The sequence below is a fragment of the Myodes glareolus genome, chromosome 11, assembly GCF_982192425.1.
Source record: "Myodes glareolus chromosome 11, mMyoGla1.1, whole genome shotgun sequence".
In the NCBI taxonomy this organism is placed as follows: domain Eukaryota; kingdom Metazoa; phylum Chordata; class Mammalia; order Rodentia; family Cricetidae; genus Myodes; species Myodes glareolus.
The window spans coordinates 52,198,065-52,216,871 of record NC_142036.1 but is presented as its reverse complement, the minus strand read 5'-3'; the positions used below and the strand labels follow the sequence as shown (position 1 = coordinate 52,216,871).

Here is an 18,807-nt window from a genome sequence, read left to right as displayed (position 1 = left end):
GCAGTTTCCATGGTGGCCAGAAGAGGGCCTCATATCCCATGAAACTAGAGTTCCAGAAGGTTGCGAGTCACTATGTGGGTGCTGGGAGTCAAACCCTAATTCTCTGGAAAGCAGCCAGTGTTCTTAACTGCTGAATCTTCTCTCCAGCCCCACAAATAACTGGAACTTTTTAAATAGCAATCAAGCAGAGTTTATGACTGTAACTGCCTGCCCTAATCTATTTCATATGAATACTTTTCCCTTTTCATTATGATTAACATAAGCTACCAAAATTAAAAACAAATTTCCAATTATTTTTAAAGTAGAAAGATGAAATTCATTGCATCCTTGAGCTAAAGCAATTGCTGCAGCTCATCCCTGCGCCTCATTTAGAGGTTTTTAGTAGCTTTGACAAAAATAGAAACATGATGGACCGTATGTAAAGATGTGTTGTGCTCCTTGTCTGATAAAAGGGAGCAATTAAAACTGCTCGACCATAAAATATTTTACCTAGATTTAAGGATGAACCATTCCATTGTCCTAAAAAATGGAACATGATGTCAACTAGATTTTTTTAATATTCTAAACATATTCTAAGAACTTCTGCCTTTTATATAAAACCTAAAAGCATAAAATTGAATTCTAACTAAATAAAGACATTTAATTGGGAAGACTGTGTGAAAATGATTTTTTTGTTTGTTTTTTATTTTGTTTTATTTTTAAAGAAAAAATAAAACAGGGTTTCTCTGTGTAGCCTTGGCTGTGCTGAAACTTACTGTATAGGCCAGGCTGGCCTCTAACTCAGAGACTTACCTGCCTCTGCCTCCTGAGTGCTGAATTAAGGGTATGCACTGTCACACCCAGTTCATATAGAGAATTTTCTTGATTAATGATTAACATAGGGTTTCTCCGCGTGATCCTGACTGCCCTGGTACCTGCTCTGTAGACGAGGCTAGCCTCCTCAGTGCTGCAATTAAGGTCTGCAGCACTCTACCTGTCCCTTATTATTTATTTATTTATTTATTTATTTATTTATTTATTTATTTATTTTGTTTTGTTTTGCTTTGTTTTTTGGTGATCTGGTTCTGGAGTTTCACCAAAACAGGTGTGTGTGTTGTGTGTGTGTGTATGCTCACAAATTGCCATAGAACTTTCACAATTACCTGAAACTAATTTTTTCTGTCTCCTTCCTTCCTTTCTCTTTCAGCCAAGAAAGCACACATGAATGCAAATTAATGGGGCATTGCCATGGCTGTTGTTGACTTTATTTGGAAAGATGTAAGCCACTGGCAAAGCTCTGCCATTTAGCTTTGGTATCAGGTTACTTGTAGCTTGGACTCATATCTGTCTCCATGAGTCCTCTCAACTTTAATATCGAACTAATTAGAGAACGGATGTGCAATGCTCATGTGAGCTGAACAGAATAACTTACAATTGATCATTACCAATTTAATTCACTGGTACAAACCTTGTGTTTTCCCTCAAAGGGAAAGAGAAAAGTGTTGCCGTCAAGACTCTCCATACCAAAAAAAAAAAAAAAAAAAAAGGAAGAAAGAAAAAAAAAAGGCTCTCCATACCTTGGAGAGTTCTTAGCTTAAACTCTATCTGAACCTTCACATAGGGTCAACGACAATGATGACTTTGTAGAATCTTCCACTTAGCTTTTGTAAAACTAAGATAAAATGGGTGGTACAATACAAGCCTCTATTTCACCAAACCCGGAGGAGTGGAATGGCTCAGAAATACATCGCACTACCACACTACATCACAAAAAGTCCAAAGTCTACAGCTGGTTGACTTCTTCCCTCCTGGAGTTTCCCCGACAGAGTTTCCCCTGAAGCAGTCTCCTTTTGTGTTGGACTTAGGAGGATTAGGAGGGGGGAAAAAAGTCCTACTTATGGGTAGAAAAGCACATTGTAGAAACAGGCTCTCTCATACTACACAGAAGGCGTAGAGGTTTGTGGACGCACTGTGACTGAAAGTTGGGCTATCTTAGCCCAGGGAGAAATTAATTAGAAATTAACTAGAGTCTAGATTCTAGAAGACGAAGGAAATGATATCTTTTGGATTGCCACTTTCAAATGTTTGATGCTTCACAGGCATTTTATGACCCTATAGCTGTGGAGTCACTGTTTTTCCTCTAAGGAAACTTAACTGGGGTCTTGGGAAATCAGGAATAAAATGAGAATAGTAATTCTAAGTTGGAGAGAGAGAATTATTACTCTTCCATGTTGGCCTGAGCCATGAGACTATCAGACAAGCATCGATCCACTGTTTCCTAAAGAAATCCTTTGAATCTAGCTGTGCATCTAGACCAGAACTTGGTTTGACAATGCAGAATCATTTTGTGATAATTATGGAAAGCACTATTTTAAAAACAATTATTAAGAACAGGTATTAAAGACCTACAGTGGTGACCAATCTGCGTGATACACTGGTACAATAGTAATGCAAGCATTGTAGGAGTTACCAACAACTATCTGATTGGACTTAAGGCTTCCTTCATGAGGTGGAACCCATGCCTGGCACTGTTCATGTGCCCAAGACCTGAGATTAGATAGGCCATGATACCAGTAGTGAACCAGATACTACTGTTCTGAAAAAAAGAAAAAAAAAGCAGAGCAATAAAATGAGTTCCTAACAACATTCTGCTATATTCCATAGTTCAGGGCCTCACTCAGTCATCATCAGAAAAAAGCTTCCCTCTATAGTTGATGGGAACTAATACAGAGACCCACAGCTGGACAATGTGCAGAGATTGAGAGGCCTTGGAGCACTCAGTCCTAGATGGTATGTCTTCATCAAATCCCTCCTGTTAGGGCTCAGGGAGCTATGCAGAAGAGGGGGCAGAAAGATCGTAAGAGCCAGTAGCGACGGATAACACCAAGGAAATAGTGTCTTCTACAGACAACAGGATTAACACATATGAACTCACAGAGACTGTGACAGCATGCACAGAGCCTGTACAAGCCAGATGGGTCTCAGCGATGAGAAGGAAACAGGACATGAACCCTATTCCCTAACATAGAAACTATCTCCAATTGACTATCAATCGGCAAAGGAAACGTTTGAGTCTCAGTGGGTATACAAGCCACATTTAAAGGAGGCCCCATGTCCAGCAGTACACAGTCAACACAAAATAAACTCAGTGGTATTTTTGGAGATGTTTTGTCTCATATTGCTTTGTTTGGGTGTTTTTTAAATCTTACTTGTATTTTGCTTAGCTATTATGGCTTCTAATTATGTGTTTGTATGGTTTTCTGTGTGTATCTGTGATTTTGTTTGTTTTTTTCTTCCTTTCCATTTGTCTGTTTGCTTTGTTTTATTCTGGGTTGTTTGCTTGTTTATTGGGCTGCTTGTTTTGGAAGGAGAGTGAGAGAGGTGGGGTTAGATAGATGGAGACAAGGGAGGGGAAACCATGTTCAGAATATACTGTGTAGGGAAAGTACTCTCAATTACAAATAATGGATATTAAAAAAGTGATTGCCTTGGCTAGGGAGACAGCTCAGTCGGTGAAGCTGCGCAAGCGCAAGGACCTGAGCGGATGTTTAGGTATGCTTCTTGTTACACAAACGCAAGGACCTGAGTGGACATTTAGGTACGCTTCTTGTAGTCCCAGCACTGGTGAAGTGGAGATGGGCAAATCTCTGGTACTCATTAGCCAGTCAACTTAGACCAATTGGTGAGCCTTGGATCTTAAAAAGAAAAACAAAACAAAACAACAATAACAACAAAAACAGGGAATGGCTTCTAAGGAATGACCCCAGAGGTTAACCTCTGACCGCCATGTACATGGGCACACACATGTACAAGCACGTGTACATACTGGAATGAATGCATACATGCACACACACTGACAACTTTGTTAAGTATTCCGAAAAAAAATCTAATTTTCCATTTTATTTATGGATAAAATTAAGCAAAATGCATTAGAAGAAAACGTGCCCAGACTGAGGTAATTAATTATGCTAAGGAACAAACTAAAGGAATTTATCAACTATTCACAGGGAAAAAAAAACAGTGAATGAATAAAAGACACATCTGGTTGTAGTGATTTGAATGAAATGTTTCCCATAGGCTCAGATATTTGAACACTTGGTCCCCAGCTGGCAGCGCTGTTTGAGGAAGGGTAGGCGATGAGGCCTTGTGGGAGGAAGTATTAACACTGGAAATATACTTTGACAGTTTAAAAATTCCATGCCACTTCCAGTTCCCTCTTTCTGCTCCTCCTTTTCAGAGAGGATGTGAGCTCTGGGCCTCCCGCTCCAGCTGCCACACCTGCCTGCCAACATGTCTCCCCACCACTCCTAGCCCTCAGGACCATAACCTCCAACAAAACCTTCCTTCTATAATCTCCCTGTGTCATGGTGTTTGATCACAGCAACAGGGAAGTAGCTAATACAGTGGTAGAGCTGTTTCCCATTTCCAGGAAGTAAGGAAGACTACCAACGGAAAGATTTTAGCGTTATGACTCTGTAGCTGTAATGCTTTCTACAAATTATTGGTCTGTAGGTTCATTTGAAAAAAAAGGGGGGGATTAGGTCATTCGCAGAAATTCTCCCTTTGCTCTCCCTGGAAGCAAGGATCCTATTCTTAGAGTCTAAGTGGGTCTTTACTCATCTCAGCTTCTGATAATTTAAGCGTAGAGTTTCAGGTAGTACAATACCGTGGTGGTGGTACCGCATGACAAGTACTAACAGTGACCCAGAAGCCAGAGACTATAGCTGGGTTCTCTGTTTATGAGAATGACAAATGAGGAGATTGATCAGTACTAAAAAGGACTTTAATCTCTTGCGTATTTATGATAAATTAAAAGAAAACACAGAAAAGCCAGTGGTGGAATTGACCCCATAAACTCTTTGTTCCTCACGCGAGTATTAAACTGAAAAGCTTTACCCCATCATTTGAAGAGACAAGTGTGCTTCTGAGAACTGTCCAACACACTAATGGTCTATAATTAGGGAGATAAATGGCTCCCCTTTCCCATCAAAGGGAGTGCTAACCCCCCAATTATACCAAGAATCTCAGCCTAAGGCTCCAGATTTTCCACCTTCTACATGGTTTAGTAACCAGAGGCTGAGAACATGGCAAATACAACTGACAAAGACCTGCGCCTGGCACTCATTCTCCAATCCGCACTGGGTTCCTTCAGAACCACTGCCGCATCTCTTTACACTTCTGTGTGGTAGCCCCTTATCTAGAGACAGTCCCATATTGATACAAAGTTCTGGTCTAATTTATTAATGACACATCTTTCATCCTCCTCATGATCTCAGTTTAATCACTAAAGGCTACTGCTACCTCTAGCTCTTACCAACCTCCTGTGGAGCTCACTGTCCCCAGGGTTTTCCATGAGCACTGAGATCTCCCTCTATCCTAAACATTCAGCATTTGAAAACAGTGCCAGTCTCAGAGTTAACCAACTAAAGAGCAGTTGAGATTTAAAAAAAACAACAACAACAAAATACCAGCTCTCTGTATGACTGAGGAGGTCCCTTGGCTTAATAAAGACTGGTTTAATAAAGAGTTAAATGTCCAATAACTAGGCAGGAGAGAATAGTGGGGACTTCCGGGCAGTAAAAAAGAGAAACTAGGAGGAGGATTGGAACCATTATAACATGCTGTACAAGGAAAGGTGAAAGCCATGTAACAAAATACAGGTTAACAGAGCAGGTTAAATTGAGTTATAAGAATCTAAGCTAAAGGCCAAGCTTTCATAATTAGTAATAAGTCTCTGGGTCATTATTTGCAGGCTGGTGGTCCAAAGATAGTCCAACGAAAAAGCTTGCTGTAACAGAAAGCAAGGGCATTAAAGTCAATGGTTTTTAACAAAAAGCGTCATCCTAGCTGAAATCAACCCAGTTTTAGGCCCTCTACTCGTATCTGATTAACTTCTATGCACCAGGTCTATCTGAGAAGGAGAGTTTTGATCTGAGGGTTTTCTTAGGATATTGGCACAGCACAAAGGGTGGAGGTCCTGTTACAGTCTACTTAAGCATTTCCTGAAGGCAAATGAACTTGACTCTTCTGTAGTACCCATGGGGTCTGTTTTGTCTGTCTGTTTTTCGGACAAGGTTCTTGATATCCAGGCTGGCCCAGAACTAGATATGTAACTGATGATGGCCTTGAAATCCTGATTCTCCTGCCTCTACTTCCCAGGTACTAGAATTATAGACATGTACCACCATGATTGGATGGCTAAAAATTTGTTATCATATCCCAAACTTCCAGAACAGTGCATTCTTTCAATCCTAGCACTCGGGAGGCTGAGGCAGGTGGATCTCTGTGAGTTCAAGGCCAGCCTGGTCTACAAGAGCTAGTTCCAGCACAGGCTCCAAAGCTACAGAGAAGCCCTGTCTTGGAAAACCAAAAACCAAAAACCCAAAAAAAAAAGAAAGAAAAAAGAAAAAGAAAAAACTTTGGAATGATTTTCCATCCAAGTTTGTTCCCAAGAACAGTTCTGTCCTCTTCAAAGGCCTATGGGACTCGACTCCCATTCTGAAGAACTGTAGATTTATAAATAGACTTCCGTTACTGTCCTGGTTTGTTTTATGTCAACTTGATACAAACTAGGGTTATCTAGGAAGAACATCAACCAAAAAAATACCTGTATGACATTCTTTTTTCCAATTTTTTTTTTGAGTCTGTGTATGTAGCCCTGGCTTTCCTAAAATTCACTGGGCTCCAGCTCAGAGATCCCCCTTCCTCTGCCTCCCAAGTGCTGGGATTAAGGGTGTGCTCTACCACACCTAGTTTATATGGGGGATTTTCTTGATTAATGATTAATATGAGAGGGTCCAGCCCACTGTGCAAGGGGCAGCCCCTGGGCAGGTGGTCCTGGGTGCCATAAGAAAGCAGTTGAGCCAGTCATAGGGACTGAGCCTGGAGTACTTCTCTGTGGTCTCTGCCTTCAGATTCCTGTGAGTTTCTGCCATGGCTCCTCCTGGGGATGGGCTGGAACCCGGAAGCCAGATCACCCTTTCCTCCCTTAGCTGCTTTGGATCATGGTGTTTAATCACAGCCATAGAAACTTAACTCGAAAACTCAGCATTTGTAATTCTATCGAGATAGGTAGGTGGGTATCTTAGCCAATTTACTTTTCCATCCTTGCCGAACGCCCATGGGTGCTCTGTTTTCCGTAAGAGATTTGCGTTTGCTTTCATCTGCTCATTAACGACGACACGCATGTCAGTTTTCTTATTAGTTGCTTTATACTTCAGTAATTTCTACTTAATTAGCGAGAGAAACTGCAAAGGTGAGAGGTGAAGTCTGAAGTCAGTCTCTTTCAAAGCCAAAATCGAGTGCTAGATTAAGTCCTGAGGAGAGGCGGGATCAGAAGAACAGGCGAGGATGCTGGGCAGAGGAAGCAGAGCAGACGCTACAAGGCAGGAAGTTGCCATGCCTCGGATCAGAAAGGAAGTCTTTCGGGCTCTCAAAGGGACCCCTCACCTCTATTGTCCATCATTTATGTTTGAATTCTCCTGTGTCCTTTCCATCTATCTTGTTTTCATTGAAATTCTGAGTGAATCTCTAGCCATTGAATCTGGTAATCCACTGAAACCTCTACAGATCCTGTTAATTAGAGTCTTCGTGTCCCTGCAATCCCGGGGAGCTGTCGGTAAGAGCCTAACAGCACATGGAGAGCAACTTCGGATAATGAAGATTTACAAGGTCCTGTTTGTTCAGGTGTGTGCGCACGTGGGCTGTGGTAGAATGTTGGGAAAAGAGGAGTAGCCTGAGGATCAGGTCTGTGGTGGGTAGCTACTCCTGGCCTTGAAAACTTAAAGGGAAATACCACTTTGTTCCCTATATGACTGGGATACAGAATCGGAGGGCAGAGAGGCAGTGTTTTAGACCAAAGAACAAAGCAGCCCGAGGTGATGCCACAGCCAGCCATAAGCCCTCCTCTTCTCGTAACATACTAGGATGGAGTCAGTGTGCAATAGAGACTTCTCTACGTGTCTACATGATTTCATTTCTCGGAACTGATGTAGTAAAGGGGGCGGGGAGAAGCTGGCTACATTGCCATTTAGCTGAATAAATTTGCAGATGGCGGCTTCCTAAGAAAGGAATCAAGTTTCTGTTCTTGTAGCTAAGGTAGGAAGTAAGTCTCTGGAAGGCAATAGGAGTCCCTGTCTGCGAATGCAAACACATCCTACTGCCCTAAGTGCCTCCCAGGCAGAGCGAGGCAGGCCTGGTGCACCAGCATGTTTGGAAGTGTGAGCTCATCAACCTGGGAGAAGCCTTTCTGAACCGGGGAGCAGCGGCTGGTTGCGGGGGGGGGGGGGGGGGGGGGGGGGGGGGGGGGGCATAATGAGAAGCGGCAGCAGTCCGAGTGTGAAATTCTGTCACTGCCCGGAGGCACCTGGAAACAAGGCTGAAAATAGCTCAGGCAGAATCCCAGTTTCAGGACAAAGATGGGAGCACTGCTTTTAGCAAGAGGCTTCCTTCATGCCGTTTAGAGGACCCGTGGACACCATCCTGGTGTGTTATTTTTATTCCAAACCCCCAGAGCAACCGTGGGCCATAGTTACCTTCCCTGGCGCTAGAAAAAACAAGACATCTCATTAGTCCTTGGAGAGCTACATGGAGGGGCACAAATAGAGGATAACGTACTAGGGCTGGGACCCACGGCAAGTCTGCATGACAAACAGCCAGTGAACATTTGGACTCCTTCTCACTTTCCGTTCTCCTTGTAGAAATGAAAATATTCCCTTTCAGCGCCGGCTTTGGGTCAAACAGTCTTGTCCTCCATTCTCAAATCCATTCTATGAAATTCAATATGGCCTCTTCACAGTGACATTCTCTGAGGAATAAGTACATTTTCTTTGCCAACTTCTCATTCATTCTCCCCTAAAATGATGAAAGTTTTCATTAAATATTAATATTTATGACCTTTCCATCAGAAAAGAAGTAACCAAGTTCTTAAATATGGTCATCAATTCCAGAACATAAAACTGAGTCAATATAATTCAGTAGGTTGGTACTGCCTGGTGCACAAGGCACTGAGAACAATAAGATGTGTTTAAAATAACTTAATCTTCAAAGAAATGGATACATATAAAGAATTATAAAATAGCACATTACATAAAGTAAGACTTAGCATTTTATTTTTTTAAAAAAAGTAATGTCATTGCAAAAGAGAACCCACTATCTGACTTTGAGTGGAAGCAAACGGGGTATGAACTTGGCTTCACACAGCGAAGAAGAATCCATAGGACAGCTAATACGGAGAGAGCATTTCGAGTAAAGAGACAGCAGTATGTGCAGCACAGTTGTCCAAGCAAGTGAGTGTGTCAGAAGGAGAAATGAGCGGGCCCTGCTGAACCATAGCATCTCCAGGGGAGAAGATGGAAAGCAGGCAGGGACCAGGTGACACCCAGCAGTGGGCGAAAGATCTTTACCAGGTTGTATTCAGATGGATCTAATGGCATGGTGCAATTTCAAACTAGATTCTTTTCTATTTTTATTTGTTTGTTTGTTCATCCTTTTTGCTCAATAATTACATGAGGGTGTTTATGTAGTTCCCTCTCAGTTCTACCCTGAGAGGAATTCTTCTTAGCCTGGAGAGGTAGACAGTAACAGCAGCTACAGAGAACTTCACACAGGTGCCTCAAGTGGACCCATGGAAACAAAATGCTGCTAAAGGCTAGCGAGTGACAGCAAAGTGCTGAAGGTGACCTGGTGGGGGTAGGGTCAGAGACTTGGGGCTGTCTCCTGACTGACTGTGAACTGTTGTTAGTAGTGGTTCAGGAGAGGTTTCCTGGGGCTGCGGGAACAAACCACCACGAACTGGTTGGCTTAAAACAACAGAAATGTATTTTCTCAGAGCTCTGAAGGCCAGGAATCTGAGATCAACTCCTTCTGGGGCTTAAGAAGAAAACCTTCCCTTGCCACTTCTAGCCTTCGGTGGCTTCCTTGGCTTGTGATCACATCCCTTCGGTCTCTGCTTCCGCTTCTGCATTGCCTTCTCCTTGCTTCTCTTTCTTCTGCTATTATCATGATGTTTGCTATAACAGTGAAGGCTCACCTGGCCAAACCAGTGCAATCTCATCTTAAGATCCTTAATTATGTATGGTGCAGACTTTTTCCAAATAAGGCGACATTCACAGTGTCTAGAATGTCAGCATGGACATGTCTTTGAGGGGGTGGCGCCGTTCGCCCTGCTACTGAGACTCATCTTACTTCTGCAGCTGTGTTGAGATCTCATGCAACGTCACACCCTATCATTTGCAAACTACTACATGTGATTGGGCCTGGTCTGGAGTTGTCAGTGGCCAATGACCTTGTGGGTGTGGCAGTTAGAATTAAGATGCTCAGAAGTCAGTGGTGAGGGATAAGGATGCACCTCTCTTGGTCGTGTTTGACTGGCACGCGGGAAACCTTGGGCGTGATGGTGGCCACTGTAAACCCTGAGCGTGGTGCGGAGGCAGGAGGCTGAGCTGTTCCAGTTCATCCTTGGCTACGTAGAAAGCTTAAGGCCAGGCTGGGATGCACAGGCCCCTGTCAAATAAACAAACAAACTAAAACTCAGTGGTGACCTGAAGGCCGAAGTGAGGAGAAGGCTATCCTGTGATTCTCACAAAGCCACTGATGAAGGTGGGAATGTAGGGAGAAAGTGATAGTCCAGGGTTCTCATATAATGCAAGGAACAGTGAACACATTCTGTAGTGGGGAGGGCGCTTGTTTGTTTCCTGGCTGCCCAGACTCCCAAAATAACCTCACAGAAACTGTATTAATTAAATCACTGCTTGGCCAATCACTTAAGCATATTGCTAGCTAGCTCTTACATCTAGAAGTAACCCATCTCCATTATTTTATATTTTACCATGAGGCTCATGGCCTACCAGCAAGGCTTCAGCATGTCTGTCTCCAGCGGTGGCTCCATGGCTTCTCTCTGACTCCGCCTCCCTTCTCCCAGCATCCAGTTTAGTCCCCATCTTCCCTCCCTGCCTAGTTCTGTTATGCCCTTCTCTGCTATAGGCTCAAAGCAGTTTCTTTATTCATTAACCAATAAAAGCAACATATAGACAAGAAGAACCTCCCACACCACACATTCTGCCCAACCCTTACCTGCAATTCAGAATTTCCATTTTTGCCATTTTTCTTCAAATGGCCATGTAATGTTAGTCTAAGCAGTTGGCTCTGTTGTGTCTGATTTCCTTGCCTCTCCTTCACCAACTCGACACTGAATGAGAGACGAGGGCCCTGTTTGTTTTTCCCCAAAATGCTCATTTACGGTTGTTGATGGTGTTTGTTGGCTGTGCTAGTTCTTAAACTCTTACGCAGGGATGATTGACACCTGGAAAAGCTGGGCATGCTTAAATCTTTACAACTTGCTAAGTTTAGAGATAAGCAAACCACGTGCTAAAATGTGTCTTTGAGTGAATGGGCACCTCCAGTGACAGGGAGATGAGGGGCCTAGTTAAGAATGCGAATGGCTGAGTTATAAAGGGCTTCTCGTTTAGGGCGGCTTCAATCGTGTGTTCTTTTCTATGAAGTTGCTTACTTGTTCCCTAGAGTGACTTAGAGAGAGACTAACATTCTCTGCATAAAAATGTCTCTCACCCAGGCCCAACGTGAGATCCCCAGATTGTTCTCTGGACAGAGGAGAGGGTGCCTGAACCGGCCTTGGCCCATAACCATACCGATGAATATTTTGCTTATCACCATAGATCCTTCATTTGGCGATGGAGGGCGATACAAACGGAGACCCACATTGGAGCACCGGACTGAGCCCCCCGAGGTCCAAATGAGGAGCAGAAGGACGAAGAAAATGAAAAAGGAAATAAGGACTGCGAGGGATGCTATCACCCACTGATACAAGGGGATGGATCTAATGAGAGTTTACCAAGGCCAGTTGGACTGGGACTGAACGAGGACGTGATCCAACCAGGTTCTCTGAATGTGGCCGGACTCTCTGGATGTGGCTGGCCCGGAGTCTTTCTGAAAGGCCATTGACAATGACACTGGAACTTGTTTCCTCTGCATATACTGGATTTTGGGGATCCAGTCTGTTTGGATACTCACCTTCCTGGACCTGGAGGGAGGGGGGAGAAGCTTGAACTTCCCACAGGGCAGGAAACCCTGACTGCCCTTGGGGACATAGAGGGAGGAGGAGAGGGAGTGGGGGGAGTGGGAGGGTGTTGGGAGGGGGGCAGAACTGGAAACTTTTATAATTTAATAAAATTACTTTCTAAAAGTAAAAAAAAAAATGTCTCTCAAATACATTCGTCAGAACTATTGTGTCCCCTGCGGCTTCTTCTCCACTTAAATCCCTTCATTTCCTTTAACCTTCGGGCCCTGTGTCAGTCCTGTTGGAGAACCGCTCCTCACATCTGCTTGGTCTCCTTCCATTCGCCCAGCAAATATGTGCGCACATCCTCAGCTGAGTGCGCCATACAAAGACTGTGTGTTCAAAACGGGAAAACACAGGCAACACCTCCCTTCAGCTCGCAAGTGTTTTTTCTGAAGTTCTTGAAGCTAACAGTCCTCAGAGCTAAGACCAGTTGTCCCTTCCTCTGTCTGGGGATTGTACGTTCTCTGTTACTGATTATTAAAATAGAGGCTATTATTGTTTTCCAATTAATCTTCTGAACTACCGGATGCACTATCCCTTGTTTGTTTAAACATGAGTCATGGATTTTTTTATTTTGTGTGCATGTTTCGCCTGTACGTATGTCTGTGTTCATACCACGTTCATACCTAGCACTTGCGGAGGTTAGAAGGAGCCAGATGCCCTGAACTAGAGTTACAAATAGTTACGAACCACCATGTGGGCACCAGGAGCTGAACCTGGGTCCTCTGCAAGAATAACAAGTGCTCTTAACCACTGAGTCACCTCTCCAGGCCCAAACTGTGATTTTAAATTCTGATACAAGTGCATACTTACAACTGGAAAATGTACAATATATCATAGACTTCCATCCCCCGCTAAGAGAATGCACGATATGCTAACGGTAATGCAATGACGGGAAGTGAGCCCACACAATCCATGAGGGCTGGGTATTTAGGGGGCATCTCTGAGAAGCAGGTGCTGTATGGAGCCAGGAGTTGTGAGTGGCTTCTCGGGGGCTCAGGTTAAATCATGTCTTCGGTGAAGCACACCTCGATTATTTGACTGGGGGACCCAGAGTCCCCTTTCCTCTTTTTTTTCTATAATTTTATGCATGTTTCTCTTTTTAATAATGGAATAAACCCACAATAAGATGAAGGGGACATCGACCAAACTAATAGGCATTCTTCCATTACAAATGTCTTTAATTTATTTCTTCACTCAGGCACTCTACCGGGCTTTAGGAATGACATTCTTCTTTAAGGGACCACAGATGTCTGACTTAAAATTCTGTATTTGTGACATTTCAATATTGCTAGTCTCGTTTTTTTTCCTAATGAAATTATAAGAAAACAAAATCTGCTTGGCCCACAGCACTTTGGCTGTGATCCAAAAGCCTTTCCATTACCACGAAATCCCACACTCTGCAGACCTAGCTGCAGAGGAGCTGCACGCACTTAGCAAGCAGCTGTCTGTGATCCCAATGCAGGAACACGGCCCAGAGCAACAGCACGAGGAAAGAGAAGCATGGACACTTCTTTTTTTTAAGTTCTATGGAATCTGTTTCTGCTCTGGTCAAGTCCGGGTCCAGTTGATGCTTTTAAGTGGAAATTTAAAACTTCGTACCTCACTTAAATTTCAATATCGTTTTACTTTTTGAGCCAAGAACTTTCTGTGTGACCCTGAATGGCGTCAATGCGCTTCCTCTCCTGTCTGAGCCTTCCGAGGGTTTGGGTGACAGGGGTGCACCACCACCCGTGGCTCTTTCTCTTTGGGCCCCAAAGAGCACAACTTAAGATTGTTTGCATGTGTACAGCATTAAGTTGGTCAGCTATAGGCAATATTTAGAGCAAGAGCCCATAGGCAATGGTTAGAAAAAAGGCCAGGATACAAGAAAAGTTTAGAAAGACGAAAGACGTATAAATATACTAAGTGTGTACAGGTTAAAAAAAAAAGCCCAAACTGTTAGTTGTTTTAATTTAATAAATCCTAAATTTAAATAAAAACATCTAATAAGTCAGTCAGATCTCTTGCTCAATGAATATTTTTGGTTTTGTTGTTTGTTTGTTTTTTGAGTTTTCATTAGTTTGTTTGTTTGGAGGACAGGGTCTTCCTGTGTAGTCTAGGCTGGCCTCAAATTTGTGATCCTCCTGTCTCAGCCTCCCTGTTCTTAAAATGCAGGTATTTCTACATCTACAACACCACAGTTACACATCTGGGTTTATACAACCCGTGCTTTTGCTTTGTTGAGATGGGGTCATGCTCTGTAACCTAGACCAGCCTTGAACTCATGGTAACCCTACTTCTACGTCAACTTCCCACATGCTGGGCTTATAGATGTGCCTACCACACTCAGTAGAGTTTTCCGTTCTGCAGTCTTGGTCCAACACTAAGTACATAGCCAATGCTGAACATTTGTAAAACGAATGCACTAAGTGAAAGGAGGAGCAAATAAATGCTGTGACTCTTTGCTGCTTTTTTAGTAGAGATGTGTGTCACTAAATGTTTATGTATTCTGACACCCCTAGTCAACCTGCAAACACAGCCCACCTACCCTGATTATCCCTGTAGACAGAATGCTGCATGAATCTGACGTTCTTTGTCCTTGCTCAATGGCACTCTGCCATAATTAACATTTAGCTGAAAAATTTTATACAGATATCTATCTTTAAATTTTACCATGACTAGAATACAATTTTGTCTGCAGTGTTTTCCAAACGCTACCGTGCCCCAGATCAATGAGGTAATTCATTTTGATGACTGACATCTTTGCGAGTCATTAGAAAATCTGATGATCTTCAATGATAGTTACAGTCACGTCTCACACATACACTTAGCGAAAGCCAAATTAAGTTGCAGGAAGGGTGTGCTTGCACATGCACATGAGTGCGCATGAGTGTGTGTGTGTGTGTGTGTGTGTGCGTGTGAGCAATGTGGATTTCTGGGGTGTTGCTTATCATATTGGGACAGTATTAACCTTTGCCTGTCAGTCAATTCTGCAGGACTCTCCCTCTTCCGCTGTTTGAATGAGCAACTGAGCACTTGGCCACAGAGAAGAAAGCCTAGTATATCCCACATTAAGGGCCTTCTTGAAGTTTTCTCCATTGCCGCCAGCATGTTCAACACTGCCAGAGTATGATTAACCTCAGGAGATCAGCTCCCACTGTTGCACAATGCGTTTAAAAACACAGGAGCTAATATTACATGATGTCACAGAGACAAAGCCTCTGCAGGTAAAAACGAGCATCAAGCAGATAAGCATTCTCTGACTGGGAATACATAATGCTAAAACATCTTAAAATAATTAGCCCTCACGCTGGAAACACTCTGTTCCTGATGAGGACTGCCCAAACTTGTTTGTGAACAGCTCCATTTTATGTCTGTAGCATTTAGTGCACTAATTCATGTGCTTACAGTTCAATCCATGGTTCATTAAACTGTTTTGGTGCTTAGGCCATTCACTGATCTAAGAGAGTCACAAGTGTCACTGTTAAAATCAAGCCTGTTGTTTCCTTCAGTTAAAGAAGAGAAAAAGCTATTTCTGCTTATGATTCTGGGATTGTGCTGCTTGATTAAAAACACATCCCATGCTCCTATGTACATCCAAAATATTATCAGAACCTCTCCATAACTAACTGGCCTGATCAATTGTTTGGATGTCAACAAGGTCCACACTGTGAATTGGGCAGTACAACTATGAGGTTGGGGTAGGTTGAGAACCCCTCATCTCTAGTAGATGGGTCATGGGAAAATAAATTGACAAGATCACAATTCTAATCTTGGCTGAGCCTTCAAACAAAGGCATAGCTTGTTCAAAAGAGGACTCGCCACTAAGTACGCTTGGTTCTCCTCAACATGTAATGGTAGGTTGGGTAGGTGCACCTACTTTTGTAGGTGAAGGATTTGGAAATGTTTCCAGGGTGAGGCCATGGATTAGGGTCAAAGCTAAGATTCTCTATTCAACAGCAGTGTTACTGGGATAGTGTGTGTAGAAAGACTGGAATATAAAGAATGATGATTCTTACATAGGACATATCCATGTGCTAAAAACTGAAAAGAGGGCAGACAGGGTGAGCAGACTGCTGGATTTTGAGGAGTTGAATGTGCCAGCAAAAAAAGATAACCAATAAGCTAAACAGTCTCACATGCGATACAGCAACTGAACCCCTTGGTGCTTACCCACCTTATTTGAGAATTTATAAACACACACACACACACACACACACACACACACACACACACACAAACCCACTGCACGGAACTGTTTACAATAGCCAAAAATAAAGAACTAGCATTCAATAAGAAAGTGGATAAGAAACTGTGATATGTCCAGATGATAAAACAACATTTCATGGTTTAAAAATGAGCTACCAAGTTACAAAGAGACATTAATGTTAAATTAGAAAAAGAGCCAAATGAAAGAGGCCAGCCTGAAAGCTACGTACTTTTTGATTCCTAATACAAGATACTCCAGAAAATACAAAACTACAGAGGTGGTAAAAAATGTCAGTGATTTCCCAGAGCCCAGGAAGAGGGAAGGAGCATTGACTAGAGAATTTCTTAAGGTGGTGAAGCTGTTCTATATGACAATGTGGCTGTGGATAACTGATACTGTACACATGTGAGACCCCTTAGGATGTTACAACGTGAGTAGGAACTGTCTTATGTGCAAATCTAGAGAATCATGTAGGAGGTTGAGAGCTCCTATGACAGAAGGCAGAGAGTGACAACATCATCTAATGATATGAAGATGCAGGAAGCAACACTGCTGAAAGGGATGTGAGGCCGAGTCGGAAAAGCTAAAGAAGTAGACATATCAAATATTTTAATAGATGCAGCTGCTTTCCCTTGTTTCAGTTAACGTTTCTAGTACTGCTCCACATTCATACTGAAACTGAGCAGTGAAAGGTGTGCTTGGTGAATAGTTGAGAACCAGGTTTCGCACAGAATGCATGGATGAGCAACGAGAATAGGACACACTGGTCCACGTGAAAACTATTAGAACCGGAGATGCCAGTATGAGCTCACCTCAGCTAAATGTTAATGCATATGGTTCCATGTAGGTATACAATAGACACACTGATGTATGTGCAGAAGCTAATATACGTGTGTGTGTGTGTGTGTGTGTGTGTGTGTGTGTGTGTATTTTCTCATTCTGTCGATGATAGAATTCGGAAAGCAATGGCACCCCAGCAAGAAGAGGTTCTTAGTTCATATGCCATTCTCCAGGTACAGGAAACAGCGTTTCCTAGGGAAATTGCTGATTCTTGGGTCAGCATGTGCATAGGACAATCCTGGTGAGTCTTGTAGTAACAGATATTAAGGAAATGTTTTACACACACACAGAGACACACACACACACACACACACAAGCAATCTTGATCCTGAGAAACATCAGATGGGACAGAAGGAGGCAGTGGAAGTTACAGAGAGAGCTGTTTTTGTAAAAGCGCTATCCACTTTCACTTCTGTAATGCTCGACAAATTGAGATATAAAACAAAGGAGTGGGCCGGGGTGGTGGTGGCGGCGCACACCTTTAACATCAGCACTCGGGAGGCAGAGGCAGGTGGATCTCTGTGAGTTCCTGGTCTATGAGAGCTAGTTCCAGGACAGATTCCAAAGCTACAGAGAAACCCTGTCTCGAAAAACAAAAAACAAAAACAAGAAAAAGCAAAGGAGTGGGCAGTAAAAGTAATATCCCTGTGCTTATGGCATCTCTTATTGTTCTGACGACGCATATATTAGTCTAATAGTTTGGGGGAAAACTAAAGCTGAATATATGCATATTCTATGCCCCAGCAATTCCACTTATAGAAATATACTCAATAAAATATGCACGCTTGTTCATGAAACAGCGTGTACTAGAATGTTCATAGTAGCACTATTTATGATCCTAGAACATGCTCACTTGTCCTGCACTAGTGTAATGATAGATACATCCTGTCACACTCACATAAAGGGTTTATTAGAAGAATATAATACTAAAACCATAACTACAGGGAGCAATATGGGTGGCTGATACAAGTACCCTATGGAGACAAAGAAGTCAGACACCAAACAATATTGTGTTGGCAATTTTCTTGTTGCTATAATCAAATATCTGATAAAAGGGAGGAAATCAAAGGGAGGAAAAGTGAAGAAGGACGCTCAAAAGAAATCCCACCCTAGCTCAGAATTGAGAAATAGATGGTTATTTATTTAGGGGTAGACTCACAAATCAGAATCCTCTGTTTGCACGGAGATCAGAAAACGAATCTGGCTACCGGAACAGAGAGGCCAGAAAAGAGGCCGGACGCATGCTCTACATCAGCATATATAGTATAAGAGGCCACGCCCCCAGTGGGCGGGTAACCACTAGCTGTAAGACTTCCTACAGCAGAAAAGAGTTAATTTTGGTCACAGTTTGAGGTTTGAATCAGGGAAGTCATGGCAGCCAGACCACAAGGCAGCTAGTCCATAGGGAGCAGATGAAGTCCTGTGTGAATATTTGTTATAGACTTGAGCAATGTCGTGTCAAGGACTCCAGTACTTCAGACCCATGGGACAGGCAAGGCCTCCCCCCCCCACCCCGTCTGCGAACGGATGTTGACAGTGTGTACAGAACATATCAGCCACAGCTTCGTCCTCCAGGATGATTGCAGCCTGAGGGTATGGCCCTTCAGACCTCCTATTGGGCAGCTAGCCTGTCTCTTCCTTCAGCTGTGTGCAATAAACCCACTGCCTGCTCATTCCTGCCGCATATAAATGTGCTGTGTTTCCAGGCTGCAGCAGC

The 18,807-nt window shown here is 43.0% G+C and overlaps 1 long non-coding RNA gene across 1 annotated transcript in view; it reads right to left on the bottom strand.

Moving 5' to 3' along the window:
* The window catches only part of LOC125387963 (uncharacterized), a 31,066-nt gene extending 12,515 nt beyond the window's left edge, over positions 1 to 18,551 (bottom strand). The window contains exons 1-2 of the long non-coding RNA XR_007228052.3: positions 18,250 to 18,551; positions 8,596 to 8,832 (exon numbers count right to left, since the gene is read on the bottom strand). This is a non-coding gene — a long non-coding RNA (uncharacterized LOC125387963). The remainder of the gene's footprint in view (positions 1 to 8,595; positions 8,833 to 18,249) is intronic.
* Positions 18,552 to 18,807: the final 256 nt, after the last annotated feature.